Here is a 16,751-nt window from a genome sequence, read left to right on the forward strand (position 1 = left end):
AATAGACTTTAGATGTATTATAAGTTTTCGTTTTAAAGATTGTTTATTGTCAGAGAAATCAAATATGTGATAATGTGAATTAAAATCATAACAAATTCGTTGGAGAGGATCATTATTTGCAAAATCTTTTTGATAATATTGAATAGATAGAAATTGAAAATTCCTTGTTGGTCTAATAGGAACATTAATTAGGAGGCGGTTAAGGATGAAATCGGAATTGATATAACCCTACAAGATTTTCATTTTAAGTTGAGCATATGAGTGGCCACCATTTTTTTTTGTTATTTTTATACCCTCCACCATAGGATGGGGGGTATATTAACTTTGTCATTCCGTTTGTAACACTTCGAAATATTGCTCTAAGACCCCATAAAGTATATATGTTCTGGGTCGTGGTGAAATTCTGAGTCGATCTGAGCATGTCCGTCCGTCCGTCTGTCGAAATCACGCTAACTTTTGAACGAAACAAGCTATCGACTTGAAACTTGGCACAAGTAGTTGTTATTGACGTAGGACGGACGGTATTGCAAATGGGCCATATCGGTCCACTTTTACGTATAGCCCCCATATAAACGGACCCCAAATTTGGCTTGCTTTGCGAGAGAAGCAAATTTCATCCGATCCGGCTGAAATTTGGTACATAGTGTTAGTATATGGTCTCTAACAACCATGCAAAAATTGGTCCACATCGGTCCATAATTATATATAGCCCCCATATAAACCGTTCCCCAGATTTGGCTTGCGAGGCCTCTAAGAGAAGCAAATTTCATCCGATCCGGCTGAAATTTGGTACATAGTGTTAGTATATGGTCTCTAACAACCATGCAAAAATTGGTCCACATCGGTCCATAATTATATATAGCCCCCATATAAACCGATCCCCAGATTTGGCTTGCGAGGCCTCTAAGAGAAGCAATTTTCATCCGATCCGGCTGATATTTGGTACATGGTGTTAGTATATGGTCTCTAACAACCATGCAAAAATTGGTCCACATCGGTCAATAATTATATATAGCCCCCATATAAACCGATCACCAGATTTGACCTCCGGAGCCTCTTGGAAGACCAAAATTCACCTGATTCAGTTGATATTTGGTACGTGGTGCTAATATATGGCCTCAAACTCCCACGCAAAAATTGGTCGATATCGGTCCATTATTATATATAGGCCCCATATAAACCGATACCCAGATTTGACCTTCAGAGCCCCTTGGAAGAGCAAAATTCTTCCCATTCGGTTGAAATTTGGTACGTGATGTTAGTATATGGTATCCAACAACCATGCACGAGTTGGTTCCTATCAGCCCATAATTATATATAGCTCCCATATAAACCGATCCCCAGTTTTGACTTCCGATGCCTTTTGGAGAAGCAAAATTCATCCTATCTGCTTGAAATTTGGTACGTGGTGGTAGTATATGATATTTAACAACCATGCCAAAAGTGGTCCATATCAGTACATAATCATACATAGCCCCATATAAACCGATCCTGAGATTTGGTTTTGGAGCCTTTTGGAGGAGCAAGTTTCATCCGAGTGAGTTGAAATTTGGTACATTGTGCTAGTATATGGTCGTTAACAACCATGCCTAACTAGGTCCATATCGGTCTATAGTTATATATGGCCCTCAGATAAATCGATCCCCAGTCACACAAAAATTGGTCCATATCAAGTTCATAATTGTATATAGCCCCCATATAAGCGACCCCCATATTTCAATTCTGGATACCTTGCCACCGGTATCCATGGTGGAGGGTACATAAGATTCGGCCTGGCCGAACTTACGGCCGTATATACTTGTTTAATTTATTATCCTTAGGAGGTCTTCCTCCATTTTTAGGATTTGGGATGAGAATAGTGTGGTTCGCCGTAACGATTGATGGGCGCTCCCCGCTCGTATTCATCACCGATAAATATTTCGGCTTCAGCCCATGGACATTCCAACAGGACTCACAACCATCGCTCCCACACTGAAAAAAAGCACGCCCGGTTCCAAAGATTTTGTCTTTACTTTAACAATTTTGGTATTGATTCCGAGCCAAAGAAGCGGAGAAATCAAGTAAGGAAGCTTCTAAGACACAATTCTTTTTTAAATTTGGGTTTTGTGTACTTGCTTCTAGGAAGCAATTTTAATTTTTTATTTTTTTCTCAGCTTTTTTTCTTCATATGCTATCAAAATCCATTAAAAACTAGTTTATTTTCCAAATTCAGACTCGACTTTCAGTAGAAATTTTGCTATGTTTCAAGTAAAAACCGTCTTTAAAATAAAGTGTTGAAAAACGTGTCCTATTTTTGAACAATTTTTTGCTTTGTAGTCAAGATGCAAAAAGACAACAAATTTAATGACAATTTCATTCATTTTAAAGAATTTTTCTGGATTATTAAAATCAAGTTGACCATAGCCCAAAAAAAATGTTATTTTATATTATGATACCCACTTTTAAGTCAAATCACTTAACTATAAGGCAACACGACTTCATTGCAAAGTTTATCGAAAAAATATTTATATTAGAGAAAGGCGTCTACTGCGCTAAGCAAAGTTTGCATTCGTATTTTAAGGACATAAAATCTTTGGCCTCACAACAATATTTTTTTTAGTGCAGTACGCATCAAGCAAGAATAGCTTAAAATGGAGGTTCTTCACTTCATTTTATCACAATGGACTGAATAGTCTAAGTGGGCCGAAATCAAATCGGTTTGCCATTTTAAGCTTCACTTCATTTCTATCGCACAATGTCCTCTAAAATCTCAATCCCTTGAATATTTGCATTTGAGGCATTTTGGAGAGAGAGGTGTCACTAAAACCAACAAAGTGTCAATCATCTCAAGACGGTGATTCACCGTCAAATGCCACAGACAGGTCAAAATGCCACAGAGCCACTTTCTTGCAGCGTGTGATGGCCGTTTTAAGGCCACAGGTAGCCAATTCGAACAAATCTTAACGGATTCTAAAATTTGATAATATTTTCGACATTGTTTGCTTTTGATCAATAAAATAACAAAAATGAAAAACATATATCGTTTAACTTTGTTGCATTGCATATCAGCCTTTTGAAAAAAACTTTATCTTTTCTTGTTCTTTTAATATAACAATGAAACATTTATAGCTAGATCTACACTAAAAAAAAACTGAACCCTATATTTCACTAAAGCCAATTTATCTCTATTGTAGTTTGTGGAATCGTTACACGCAGAGAAGGAATATGATCACCTCAAACATGTTTCAAGAGCAAAATGTTATTTTTGTATGGTGACCATGTAACATGTTTGTCACTAATATGTTATTTTCTTGTCAAATAGAACCTGCTTGCCGAAATCAGATACATGATTTCCGAGAAAATAACATGGTTGCGAAAACCATGTTACATGGTCACCACCCAAAAATAACATTTTGCTCTTAAAACATGTTTGAGGTGATCATATTCCTTCTCTGGGTGTATGTTTGAAAAATTTTCCATGACTTTAATAATTTTTTGCGTACGTTAGAAAAGGTAACTAAAACAGAGCAAAATTTATACACAAATGAAGCTTAAAGATTAACTAAATTCGGGTCTCCTACAAAATAGTTCAGAATTTCTTAAAATTTGTAAATTTTACCAATAATGCGCCCATCTTGAACTTCATATGGCACTAAAGACTTTTTGTAATTTTGAACTCCAATTTTTTCCTTTAAACTATAAAATTTTCTTTAACAAGTGAAAAAATTTATTATGTCTAATAAATTTTCTTTAATTTGTCGAAAACTATTTACTTATTTTTGTGATACCGGCGTGATGTCAGCGTTTGTAGTACTGTTTAGTTAAAATTTTCTAAAAATAATTTAAATTTTCCAAAATTAACCCAAATTTTTCTTCCTGGACGTAAAAATTCTTCTTGGGGAATTTCAAATAGATCTTGGGTTCACACAAAAACTATTTCGTTGTCTTCAATCACGAACTTAATTGATCCAATTAATTTTTAATTGAAATGTCTTCAATCATTAAAAGGCTAGTATCAATTAAAAAATTAATTGAAAGTCTATTAAAAAATTAATTGGTATTATAAATTTTTGTGATTGATTTTGGTTTCAATTGAATATTTTTAAAAAACTTTAATTGGAAATCTTCGTGATTTTTTTCTCTGTATTTGATACAATTTCTCTGACGATAGAAGAACATTGAGCCTATTTACTATTGTCCTACGAAATGCAATAGTCTGATCTCCAAAAAAATGTGTACACTTCAACGTCTTCTTACTAAAAATGGCTTTTCATATTTTACCTAATCATACATATTTTTTTTTTTAATTGGGACAATTGTATGACTGATTTTTATTATTACTTTGCCCACTTGTTTTCCAATATTTGTAGTGAAATTCTCATTTAAAAGACAAATAGGGAAATATAGGTCAATAGGTTGTCTAAGTTTTTTTTTGCCAAACTAGGGGAGGCTAATCAACTTAAAATTGTATAGCCAATACCTACATTTAAACAACAATTTACAATGAGAAAAGAAAGAGCAACAACAAAATAAAATGATTGCGTATACAGTTTAATCGTTATTCACTACACAAGTATAAGGTCTTGTAACTTGAAAAAAGGGCAACAATAAAGAAAAAGAGGCAGACACTAAGTGCTATGGTCTAAGTACGCTAAACGGGCATGGTAAACTTAGAAAACATTTACTAGAGTCTATTGGGGTTCCATGATGGAAGGCCTTTGTGTAGTGTAAATGGTTAAATTTGAAAATTTGTTAGTGGTTACAGCTAGGTAAGAACTCCAAACCAAACAAAAACTGGCCCACTTATGATGTCAGCAACAACGGCTAATGAACGTGCCAACATTTGTTCACCCTCCGGCAATTGCAAGTAAATATTTTCTAGTTTTGTTTTAGTAAAATATACACATAATTGAAATAATGTGGGAAGAATAAGGATAATAAAAACATGCCGTTGGTTGATAGTAACTACCGAGATTGGAGAAAGACGGGTAAGAGGGAAGTTGGAAAATTCAAAATCTCCCAGCATTGTCTCCCTATTTGGATTATAAAAAAATCTCTAGAAATCTTAACCATCTCGAATTATTTCTGACCTCCCTCATCTTTTTGTCCCTTGCCTTTGAGTAGAATTTGGCATGTCGTCGACAGCAAGAGATTGGCCTAATTTAAAGCAATGGCTAATTTTCATATTTGTATCCGTTTTTTTTCATTCTTTGGGAGGATATGGAAATATGAGTCAACATTTGCTGTGTGTGTGTGTATATGTGTGTAGTACTCTCACAACTCTTCTTCTTCATTATTTGTATTGTCGTCTATAGGAGAAAATGAAATTCCTTACATTTGACAGCTGTCAAAATCCAAGCCAACTGAACGAATATCACTTTAACGATTTCCATAAAACTTAACGTTATTTGGTAATATAGTTTATATATGTGTGTGTGTGAGTGTGTGTTAGAGTATGATGGGGATCTGCTTCTTATTCTTCTTACTCGTTTGCCTGTGTGTCCTAATGACCGAGTGTCTTGCTACTACTAATACTACTACCATAAGCTTTCCTTTGCCTGTTTTATGGATGAGACGGCCTGAAGAGAGGCAAGGTCTGATGGAGGGCGCCAATGTGCTTCGTCAAATAACGAACCTCTTCTACACGAATGTGTGAATGCTTGCCTTTTCAACTTAACGAAACTTTGAGTTTGTTAGAGGTGCAAGTGGCTGACGAACGTTAGTTTAAGCGAACCACGGAGACGAACGGATTTCGGGTAAAATAACAGCGCAAAACCTAAAAAAAACTATGAAAAAATTCAACATTTCTGTCAAAAAATAAGGAAACACAAACATACATACACACACATGTATACCCATGTACTCATGAAAGTCTTTGTTATATGGTGATTTTGAAAGCAAAATCTATACTCGAAGGATCTTTTCAAGGCAATTTTTTTTTCTTAAAGAAAATCGAAAAAATTAAACGGAAGCAAAGTGAACATTTATGAAAATGTTAAAGAAAAAAAAAAAACAAAGAATAATTTCAAAAAGTTTTAAAATAAATAAAAATGTGGAAAAGTGAAAATCTTTGAAAAAAGGAGTGCGAAAATTTTTTACATATACACACAGATACACATGCATATATATTTTCCTTTTCATATATATATGTAAAGGTATGTGTATGCAATAGAGGTCACAAGGAGATGGTGTTTAAAAGGAATAACGAGTAGTTTGTTAAAAGGCTAAAAATATAATTGCTAAATTTTTATTTTTAAATCTTTTATTTGCTCATTTGTACGTAAAAAAAATGTGTGACTTAATTCCATGGCAGAGTAAAATATTAGGTTTCGATTTTTTCTTTTCATAGGTTATGTATACATTTTAGGAAAGGAGAAAAAAAGCCTCTATGGCAACTCACACACAGACATTGTCCCAAACACACGGCACAAACATTATTCCGTTAACGAAAGAAAAAGAGTGCGAGTTTTATACTCTACATAAAAATCGTTGGGAAAAGGAAAACCTACATATGAACACCCAAATGAATGGCCCCAATTCGTTTGCCCCTCCACTAAACTCTTGCCTTTTCGCACCAAAGAACATACTAACACACATACAACTACACACGCACATTCAGTTTACCCAGTAGCCTAGCAGGCAATCGTCTCTCTCTCTATCTCTCGTTTCCTCTCACCTCTACATCCAACTGCAAAAAGCTAAAGTGAACTCTTAGTTCAAAAAGGCACAAAACATACAGACACACACATACACAGATGATTCGTGTGGTGTTATACGGAGTGTGTCTGTATGTGAGCTTTGGTTAGTTCGTTGTGTGTTGTGTATAGCAATTCGTATTCGTGTCCTCGTGCATATCGTCAAAAATCCCCCGAACTTAAAAAAAGCAAAAGAAACAGAAACACACCATCAGAAAAACAAACTCCTCTCTTAAACTCTGGTTTCTGGTTCTCTCTAGAAACCAAGGAGAGAATATTGAATAATGAACCATGAGTTTTTCCCTTCCAAACACTAGAATGTATGTGAGGCGGTGTGTGCTGCTAAATTTTCTTCTTTTTGGTTTTGTGTTTCCTGTGATATGTTTGCGAGTGTGTAAAGCTTGGCATTTATTGAGTATGGATAATGGGTAATGGTGGTTCTATATTGACGTCGTCGTCCTTTTTGTCGTTGTGGTTGTAGCCATCAATGCTTCTTCTTCATGGTTCTGACTATGTCTGTATGTTTGTGTTTGTGTGAATAATCATACCTCAATATAGTAAATATAAAAAAGAAGAGTTCTTGTTGTTGTTGGTGTTGTAATTCTTCCTTATTTTATACCACCTCTTATGGCCGCTAAAGTATTCATCGCGTGCGTCGTCTATAAGTCCGCAATATACGAAGTTTAAAAATAGGCAAAACGAAAGCAAAAACAAAAAAACACATCAAAATCAAAGCAACAAAAAAGGTCCATAAAACACGAGTTCTACCCAACTTTAAGTTCGTTCGAGTTATTTAAGCCATAAAAACAACAAAAACAACAAATATGAAATAATAATTATCAATCATCGCATGAGGAAAAAAACACACACATGAAAAAATGGAATATATGTAAAACAAAAAGAACAAAAAAAAAATCAATGAAATATCGGAAGTATTAATTTAGCCAAATGTCGTATATAAAATATGCAAAAAATTAAAAAAAAAATAAAATAAAAAAAAAACAAGACGTCGTCATATAATCAAAATATACTCGAATATTGGAAAAATAGAACTATACGATATTGGACCATCATAAAAAGTGAACAAATTTATATATTTTAGCTTTAAATTTATTTGAAAATATAACTTAATTTCCTTTTTGTTTGTGCTCTTTTCTAAGAACTGCTTTGATACACTCTTACATGTGTGTTTGGAAAACATTTATACAAACTTGATACATTTTGTAATTAACATCATACATGACATAACGAAACGAAAACTAGGCGCCAGAAAGAAAATTATACAGTCGTATTCATAACATTCTTATTTGGGTCTTATTGGGGATTAAATTTTCCTTTTGTTAAGAAAACTCAGTACCTAATAATTTTATTACAACTGTTGAAGAATATTTGTTATGTTCGATTTCTTGCTTAAATCATTATATAAAAAGTTAATAATTTTTCTAAATTACTTATGAAATATTTAGATTTGATATCGTTTTGAAATTAATAATTTTTATTTTTAAAATAAAATCTTAATTTTAAAGACCATTCCCCGTCACCAAGATGCAAACTATCGTTCACCTTATGGACAATAATGAGTCATGGGTTCAATTCAAATTTTGTTCGAGCTGTTGTTTAACTTCTCTTAGAAATGCTGGTGACATTTATGATTTTTGGAATGCTTCTCTAAGTGGTTTCACATGTAGTGTAACATGCCCCTCCGACTCGGGTATGAATAACAAAGAGATCCTTTATCATTGCCCTTAACCCTAGCTCTGGCACTATTTACAAATGTAAATATTTTATAATGTAGGGGAAATGTAGAAATAAATTGGTACCAGATATAGGGTTAACATCGAAGCGGGCAGAATTCATTGCAACAATAGGGAGTATCACAATAGATTTTTTAATATATGTGTAACTGTAACAACGGGAAGCCGCTTAAAAGAAGTAGCAATCATGGATATTTGCATGTTAAAATTTATTAGTTGCTTTTTAATATTGTTGACATTTGAAAAGTCCTATTGTATGATCACGAAACGTTGATTTTGAATATGATCTCTGTACCACGGAGAGTACACACAAAGAAGGAACATGATCACCCCAAACATGTTTCAAGAGCAGAATGTTATTTGGAAAATTTTTGTCGCAAAAATGCTGTTTTCTCGGCAAAAATATATAGATGGTCATCGAAATCACATACATATATTCGAGCAAAACACATGGTTGCGGCAAACACCGTCAAACATAATATTTTGTTCTTAAAACATGTGTGGGGTGATCATATTCCTTCTCTGGGTGTATATATCGTACTGATTCTGAGCCGATTAATAATTGAGCTAAAAGTTTGAGCTTTGTCTGATAAACCAAGATTCAGCTTCACCTGCTAAGATTCATTCACCTCCAAATCATTACCGATTAGCCCCCATATAGTCAGACATATCGATTTTATAGCCTTTATTTTTTAATCATTAGGACGCAAAAACTGATGAATGGCATCTCCACATTCATTCGTTATTTGTGAATATTTAATCTTGTGTTCTTTTAGACTTGTTCAAAAAACGTTTATATCGAAGTATGCTGCTATATATAGAAGATGCTCACCGATCTTCTTTCTTACAACTAAAATTGAATTCAACTATGGGTAGTAGTAAGTCCAGCAAACGGATAAGTTCCCCAGCAAAAAAAAAATGGAAGAGCTTCTAAAGGCACAACATTAAAAACACTTCCAAAAATGTCCTCCCAAAGATGTTCTTTATTTTAACTACTCAGGAAGTTCTTTTAATTCAATTTTTTGTAACTCGCTTTTTTCATATTTTTGGAAGGACATTTTAACTTCTTTTGATTCAAATAGGTTAAAAACCGAGTATGAATTAATAACATGGTAAAAATTATTAAAATTTTTTGGAAAAAATGCTAAATCCATTCTAGAAAAATTGCCACTTTTTGAAAATATTTGATGTCAAACGTTTCAGACAAGCGGAACAATGCTTTAAAAACCATAAAAAATTATAAAAATTATTTATTTGACAAATTATTGCAAAATTTTTTATATCCAAAACTCTGAATTAGGATCACACCTTAAGAAGTGCTGCAAATTCAGTGCAACGGAATTTGAAATGGTGGATGTCCGTCCTATTTTTCACCACTTCCGGATCCAAAAAGAAAATTTTCACTATTTTTTGTGACGCTTTTTTTGCTGGGTTCGTAAACCTTTTTACCCCCATTTTCATGAAGCTCCGTTAGTGCTACGTTAGCTAACGAACTTCTAAATCATACTATGGACATTTCTGTCACCTTGCCTTTATATTTCAAATGTCAGTTAGGAACTTAACTGCTGAACATTTTTCTGTTAAATTTATCCGGAGAGATGATATTTGCAATTTTCCTTCTGTTAACTGGCAGTTAAACCCTAACGGAGCTATATGAAAATGGCCGTTAGTCTGATTTTTAAAATCATAGAAAATAAATATCAGGGTTGCCAATTTTGTTTTTTTTTTGTTCGCTAGATCTGGTTTTTAAAGTTTTTAACGGAAAAAATCTTGTCATGTTTTTTTTATATAGCGGATTTAGGTTTTTTTTTAACGATTTTAAGAATTTCAAATCAGTACAAATATTTACAATAATTCCCGCCGTTACTTTTGGTAAAAAAGTTTTTATTTTTTTATCTTTTTTATTTTGGTCGATATTCAGAGAAGTAGAAATTGAAATTAAATTTTTTTAGTACTTAGTTTAGGGGCTCCCTATTGTGGTGCAATGGTTAGCATTCCCGCCTTGCATACACAGGGTCATGGGTTTAAACCCAGTTTCGACCAAACACCAAAAAATTTTTCAGCGGTGAATTATCCCCTCTCAGTAATGCTGGTGACATTTCTGAGTGTTTCAAATTTTCTGTAAGTGGTTTCACTGCAATGTGGAACGCCGTTCGGACTCGGCTATAAAAAGGAAATTCCTTGTCATTGAACTTAACATAGAATCGGGGCATCATTCAGTGATAAGAGAGAAGTTCACCACTGTGGTATCACAATGGACTAAGTGAGACTGATATATCGGGCTGTCACTATACCTAACCTAACCTAGTATTTAGTTTTCTAAGAACGCGGAGTGCCGAACTGATTTGGAAAATCATAGGGGATAAGGCCATATCAATTTTTAAACTTCAAAGTCGACCTATGGATTTTCTAAAACACCGACATCAGGTTTGCTAATATTTAGAATGGATATAGATCATAGATCCTAGAAAATCAATTACGCCACTTCCCATAAAATTAATGTCAGTTAATTTTATGGGAAGTCTCGTAATTGATTTTCTAGGATTTATTACTCGTAGGTGTTAATGTCATTTCCTTGAGGGGTAATTTACAAATGTTTATTTTGCTCGATTTTTATAATTTCGGTTCGCCATCAGCTCGTTCTGAGGTTCCAGTATTGTTCAGAACCGCTAATACTTTTGGCATTTGTTTTATAAAACTTTGGTCAAACAGAAGGTGTATCATATTCGACCACTGCTTCTGGTACTTCTATGAATAGCATTACTTGGAATATTATAGTTTTAAAGTCCAAAACCATAGGTTCAAAAGTTTTAGGATCCATCCCAGACTCTACAGAAACACCAAACTACATTTAGTTATGGCTGAGGACAGTTTCTAGTATTTCAGCTTTATAAAAATTTCTCTTTCAATCTCGTCTATGAGAAGATTAATGTTTTTAATAAATTGCAAATAATTTTCATTTTATTAAAAAGTTTTAAAACAAAATAAACCAGTTTCAACTATTTTACCATATTAAAGAGAAACGATTATAAACACGCGTTTGTTCTAATTTCGAAAATTACCAGCCATTATAATCATCAATATAGTATAATATGCCATTTGGTATGATCGTTCTATCCAAAGACAAATTTTGTTTGCGTTTCGTTTTCATCAAAACCGTATAAACCTATTCAAAGTAGTGGCCTTCATCTACTTGTTTCCTTCTCTTTATACCTCCGACCCCATAGAGAGGTCTCTTCTTCCGCATGCTATTAGCAGAAAACAAATATTAATATAATGGCAGGAAAACTGAAAGTACATCGCAATGTTATAAAAAAGTCAATGGAGTTGCAAAACGACACAATAACCTAAACACGCGATTTGATAGAATCTCCCCCCAAACCCCCTTCCAGCTAGAACAAATAACTCCTTTATTACGTGCTATTTCAATGAAACCCCAAAAAGGTGAGCATTTAACATGACATGACTTTTATATACTCTCTACATAAGGTTTTTGATATTTATTCTAAGTGCCATTAGATAAAATGGCACGTGTTTTCCTTAGGTTATACTTCGTTTTATTTTCCAACATTTATGGTTAATAAATGAAACAACAAAAAACAACAATTAATTTTTAATATGTAAAATAGAATCGTGTATATTTTACAATAAACCGCTAATGTAACTTATTGCAAAAGGACCAGGCAAAATAGAGAAATAGACTAAGGTCGTTTTCGTTTTGCAAAAAATATGTTGCCCTGGTGTTACACTACTTTTTCCCTCATTGTATTTTCGCTCAAATAATAGTGTCATTCCAAAGTTATACTTAATTCATAATATTGGGAGGGATACAGGATCCAAATTCTATGACAGTGTCCTTTATATTTGGCAATCAATTTCGAGAATGTTGCACCTTTTTTCCCAATCGAAATCGCCATAAGTGTTTTGCCTAAAAATATTTTTTTTATTAAATTTCGTTCAATAAAATAGTTAATGCATAAATTGGCCACTTCCCCAAGGGGTTGGAATACAAGATCAGGACCTGAGATGAGTTAATTATATCCTTCTTTCTGTGGCTTAAGTTCTGTAATCAAAGCCAAGATCGCTGTTTATGTCCAAAAGTCTTCAAATTTATATCTAATAGGGTCCAAGAACATTCCTATTTATTATCGTAAAAATAAACATTATCATAGAAATTGGCTTCATTATAGATATCGCCCTATCTATGCAATTATGTGACCATAGGATCGAAAATTTCACAATTTCATATTCTGCAAAGATAGTAAGTTAGTATTAAGGTTATCGACTGCCCTATATGCATTAATATGATCAATTTCACTTCGAATTTTCTACGGAAATAAATCTAGCAAAATGTCCTAAAATATGGTCCAAATCAACTCAGCAAAAAAGCGTCGCCAAAAAAGTAATGAAAATATTCTTTTTCGATCCGGAAGTGGTGCAAAATTGAAGCAGAAGCGATGAATTTAACATGGGCTTGTCATAGGACGGAAATACTCCATTTCAACAGCCGGTGCACTGAATTTGCATTACTTCTTTAGGTGTGATCCGAATTCAATGATTTGGATGTAAATTAAAAAATTCTGTGATATTTTGTCAAATGAATAATTTTTATAATTTTTAATGGATTATAACGCCTGTCTGAAACGTTTGACTTCAAATATTTTCAAAAATTCACAATTTTTTAAATTGGATTTAGCATTTTTTCGACAAATTTAAATAATTTGTACCATTTTATAAATTCTTAAACTGTTTTTAACCAATTTGAAACAAAAAAAGTTAAAATTACCTATTAAAAATATGAAAAAAGCATGTTATAAAAAATTGAATGAAAATAACTTCCTGTGTAGTTAAAATAAAGAACATCATTGGGAGTATATCTTCTGGACGTGCTTTTAAAGTTGTGCCTTTGGAAGAACTTCCAAATTCTTTTGCTGGGAAGATATATATTATAAGGCTCCCATTTATGAGTGTGGTCTGATGAGCACTTATTTTCACGGCGTGATGGAAGTATAACCTACATATCGTACTTCTAAATGACTGTTGAAATGGAAAAAGGGCATTGTCGGTCAGAGATTCATGTTTTATTGTTTGAAGGAAAATCGCTCACTAAAATAACAAAGAGTTTGCTATGTATGGTCACTTTTTACCATCTATGGCAATAGTCAAATATTGAAAAGTCAAGTTCGAATTCCTAGAAAATGGCTAAATTGGAGGAGGTTCTAATAAAAAACCATTATTTCGTATTTGTACACTTCCACTTGAAGGTTTGTGAGCTGTCGGTGACAGCAGTCATTTCAAAAATAGCATAGTTCATACCCTGCACTAAATAAAGGGATTGAGAAGGCTGCTTCGTTTCGCTCTGCTTAGCCTATGAAATATATCAGTAGGTAGTCTAGGAAAAGAAGCTATTTAAGGTATTTTCACTTCTGTACTTTTTCTTTTCTTACCCAAAAAAATTTTAATTTAATTTAAAATTTTACCAAACAATATCATGCGTGAGTAAGATTTTTCCGTCGTGAGTGTACGTGAGCGTGATTAAACTATTACTCACGTGCACATCTCTAGCTTCTATTTATAATAAAATTTTGGAAGCCACCCATGAGCATTGGTTGCATGCCTGCCCTGCACACAGATCCATGTCATAGATTTACTGTGTCAGTAATGCTGGCGATATTTCTGTGAGTTTCAGAGCTTCTCTAAGTAGTTTCCGGTAAAATGATATGCGGTTCGATGTTGCGTATCATTTATGAAAGAGAATTTCACTTTTATATCACAACAATGTGGGGAATTGGTGCAAATTACAATTGACGGACCTATCACAGGACTGGTGCCGGTGCTTCCTCTTGTAGCAATTTTTAAATTTTCATGTTTTTTATACTCTCTTGATATTACGAGTAAAATCTTATTAAATCATCACATTTACTGAAATAGAAACATGTTGTTTAAAATATTATAAATATTCCTTTCTGTTGCGATTCGGTTTTCCCAGACTGGTCACCCCATATACAGGCCGTTTGGAATGAGTATAAGTTGAGTCCTAATGTGTAAATTTAACCGGCACTGGAAAACCCATGTTAAAGTGACTAATCCCTTCCATATGTTTTCACTAAAACTGGGGCAATTCCTGTACTGGTCATGGGGTTGGTCCATTTCCCGTTTAAAAATCACTGAATAGTTTTAGCTTCAAATAAATAAAAGAGCTTTCAATATATTTGAACTAACCTAAACTATAATAAAATTTACAATTAATATTATTTTAATTTTATTATGCTTTTAAAGATTTGTATTTTTTTCGGACCCTAAACTCGACATTAATACCCAATTTTAAGCTATATCCGAGTTTCTAGCTCATTCAAATACGAGTCCTGTAGAACAATAAACAGATTTAGCCCCTAAGTATACTTAACAGTAGGTCCACGATATGCTGCAATTAAAATTTTTAAACTTATAGATGTATAATAGATATATCCCATATATAAGACAATAGTTTGTTATTACCACATATTTATCAAACTTTAATAATTGTGGAAAGCTATTGGTCAATGGCTCTATGAAAGTGAAAGTTTGGACCATTAAAAACTAGCATAAAAAATATGCCAACATTTTTAGATTGGCATTGAACCCATTATATTCTGCATGGAAGGTGGACAATCGTTATTTTCGCTCCATGAAGTGAAATTAAAATTTCCAACAGTACACATAGGGTTAATATCTTGGTTTAATATCAATAAATCTTTATAAAAGCGTTTAAATATAGCAATAATGCCTAAATTATAATAATATTCTTTGTGTGAAAAATGTACAAGATTTACATTTTTTGAAATTTCGCCTCTTTATGGGAAGATTTTGATTGTAATTTAAACGATATACATGTGCATGTTAATATCGTACCTGAGTGCGTATGATTGTTAATAAAATGGAATTGAGTAAATTATACGCCTAGGAGTACCAAAGAGGTTGTTGAGATTTATGTTCTGACGTCTAAGGGACAGGGATGGAAAATGTAGTACTAAAGTACTTTTTTCAATACTTTTTCACCTTGGTCAGCACCGTAGTACCCCCGCGAATGATTTACTACCTTTTGTGTAGACATTTTTGAGTCGATATTAGGTTTATGGTACAATAGTTTTGACAAAATATTTTAATATTTTGAGAAAGTCTTTAACAAACTTTTTGGCTAATAGTCTTTTACAAATTTGGCAAAACAGACAATTTCATGCGGGAGAATTTTTTTCCTTTGGGAAATGTTGTCAAAATTTTATTTTATAGATTATTTTGTGAAAATTTTATTTCTATGGAAAATTTTGTCAAAATTTTATTTCTGTAGAAAATGTTGCCAAAATTTTATTTCTGTAGAAAATGTTGTCAAAATTTTTTTATATAGAATATTTTGTTAAAATTTTATCTCGGTAGGAAATTTTGTCAAAATTGTATATCAATAGAATATTTTGTCCAAATTTTATTTTGATAGAAAATTTTATCAAAATTTTATTTCTATAGAAAAATTTGTCCAAGTGTTATTGTGATAGAAAATGTTATCAAAATTTTATTTCTATAGAAAATTGTGTCCAAATTTTGTTTCTCTAGAAAATTTTGTCAAAAATTTATTTTTATTTATATACAGAAAATTTATGAAGTACAATGAATTCTACCAATGTACCAAACAGTAGAATACTACCAAATGTGGTTAAGATACTACGGTAGTCTTTGTAAGCGGATATAAAAATAAAAAACAAAATATTTAAAATTGAGGAGTTAACAAACAAAATTTTGTTTTCTTTAAGATTCAGTCTAAAGGAGCTCTCGAAAATAATTTTTTTCTACTTTCTTCAAAATTGTTTTTTCCATCTCTGCTAAGGGGTAATATATAAATAAACATAGTGATTTCAAGACTTTGCGAAGTATTGAAATTTCTGGTATTAACCCTCTAATGCCCAAGCCCGCCTTTAGGCGGCCTTCATTTTGTAAGGAAGCTTTTAGTAAAACACACCTTAAGACAACAAAAATGGGTAAGATAAAACTTAGTTAAAACTGTTCAAGAGGCTTTGCAGCATATACTAAAATTTACCGTATAAATTTTTCTTGTTTACTTTTCTTGCTTTCGTGTCGTTAACATTGAAAATTTAATCAGCTGGCCAAAAAATTGGGCCATTAGAGAGTTAAAGCCATCTTTATGGGGTAATGACTTCATTATTTTTCAACAAATTATTAAAATTTGTTGAAAAAACAAAAAATCAATTAATCTTGGCACTTTTTACCAAAGAAATATTACAAACAAATATTCTTATACAAAAAGAAATATGGTGTCAACAACCGGATATCA

At 32.7% G+C, this 16,751-nt stretch overlaps 1 protein-coding gene across 19 annotated transcripts in view; it reads left to right on the plus strand.

Moving 5' to 3' along the window:
* The first annotated feature begins 5,678 nt into the window (after positions 1-5,678).
* Positions 5,679-16,751, plus strand: part of para (sodium voltage-gated channel paralytic) — a 196,311-nt gene continuing 185,238 nt past the window's right edge. For all 19 annotated transcript variants that reach the window (XM_075300892.1, XM_075300894.1, XM_075300893.1 and 16 more), the window contains exon 1: positions 5,679-5,735. The gene's annotated coding sequence lies outside the window, so the exon portion shown is untranslated. The remainder of the gene's footprint in view (positions 5,736-16,751) is intronic.

The sequence above is a fragment of the Haematobia irritans genome, chromosome 3, assembly GCF_050003625.1.
Source record: "Haematobia irritans isolate KBUSLIRL chromosome 3, ASM5000362v1, whole genome shotgun sequence".
Lineage (NCBI taxonomy): Eukaryota > Metazoa > Arthropoda > Insecta > Diptera > Muscidae > Haematobia > Haematobia irritans.